The sequence below is a fragment of the Cebus imitator genome, unplaced genomic scaffold (assembly GCF_001604975.1).
Source record: "Cebus imitator isolate Cc_AM_T3 unplaced genomic scaffold, Cebus_imitator-1.0 Scaffold4141, whole genome shotgun sequence".
NCBI lineage: Eukaryota > Metazoa > Chordata > Mammalia > Primates > Cebidae > Cebus > Cebus imitator.
The window spans coordinates 1-1487 of NW_016111456.1; the positions used below are offsets into that span (position 1 = coordinate 1).

The window sequence follows — 1487 nt, forward strand, 5'->3', positions numbered from 1 at the left end:
TCCCACAGTCACCTTACTGCAGACGTGAAAAAGTTGCTAAATACTTTGTCCTCTGTCTTCCATCTTTAACTAAATGTTAAAGTACCCATTTCTATTTTCTACAAGTATGGGAAAAATAAAATTAATTTTGATGAAGGCAACAGTTAGTTTCTTGAGATAAGACAGGACATCATTCATCAGTTTCATGGTGGTGAACCTATAGAACTTACTGTATGTCTTCAGCTGATAGTTCTGGAAGTAGGCCACCTGGCTCAGAAGAAGTCTATTTTTGCTGGCTCCGAAATTCGGTTTGGTCTCTTCCTGCTGGCAGTAGGAATTGTCGATGGTATGTGGAAAGTTCACCTCTGTGGTTTTTGTGGAACAAGTCCTGCCAGATGTCGCCATGCTGACATTTGAGACACCACAGGTACAGCCAGGGACTGGGGAGAAGAAATCCAAACACATGATGGGTTAAAAACTGGAAATCAAATAGGTTTAATCAGGACTGGGGGATGTCAATAACTCAAATTCTTAACTTACTGTTGAGAAAAATTTGATCCTCACAGCACTTTAGGGTCCTTAACCGCAAAAACAAGGTTCGCAATGCTTCAGCTGGGAGCTGAAGGTGCAGCCTGTAGCTCAGACTCTGACAAGAGTGTGGGAGATAGTGGCCAGAGTCCCAGGTAACGGCCTGCTGTTGCAATAACAGAATTAGAATCTGGGCGTGTCATGGAATCTTAGGAGCCCTTCATTCCAATTGCCCAGGGTTTGCCAAACCCAGGCCTCCTGGTCTTACCTGAGGTCACAACCGATGGGGACCATTCCTCTATCAGCCACTCTCAGTATTTGTGTACCCCTGTGACAATGCCACAGTCCCATCTCATTGCCAATATATCTAAGCATGTGCCTCATTTTTTATCTCCTGTGTGTATAAAATCATCAAGGCAGAAAGAGTTTATCAACATGTGATATTTTCTTAATGCTAGTCATGAAGTCAGTCACCCCTCCTTCTCATATGTTAAAACAGAATTGAAGGCTTTTCCACAAGTTTAACATATCAACGTATTACACTGCCATGATATCCTCTGACTCTTCTGCAGTTTTTTCTGTATCCACTAGAAAGTGAATGAGTAATTCATTTTTCTTTTAAATGGTTTCTTTCCTGGCTCAATATTCTTCTTGCTGCATTCGATGGTTATGCTGATTTATACTTTCTTACTGGCAGATATCACTACACTGATATTTGTGGCACAAGAAGCTTTTCATTACACTTAAGACCAGTTTGATGTCCCTATATCCAAAGCTTCCTTTATATGGGATGATGTGTTTTTTAATGTGACTGAACACTACATCTCATTCTTGTCACTTAAGGATGTCAGTTTAGTCCCAGAAGAGCTCTTTTCAAGGTGGCAAGTCATCAAAATCATTTCTATAGAGATCTCCTGAAGGCATATGGGACCATGTATCTTGGGAAGTCTGGTAAACCTGATATGATTTTGTTGTTTTCA

The 1487-nt window shown here is 40.9% G+C and overlaps 1 long non-coding RNA gene across 1 annotated transcript; it reads right to left on the reverse strand.

The window, feature by feature from the left end:
* Positions 1-201: 201 nt before the first annotated feature.
* Positions 202-1481, reverse strand: LOC108299279. Its single transcript, XR_001822883.1, has 2 exons — positions 520-1481; positions 202-419 (listed from the first exon to the last, which is right to left on the reverse strand). It is a non-coding gene; the product is annotated as an uncharacterized LOC108299279 (long non-coding RNA).
* Between the last annotated feature and the right edge of the window lie 6 nt (positions 1482-1487).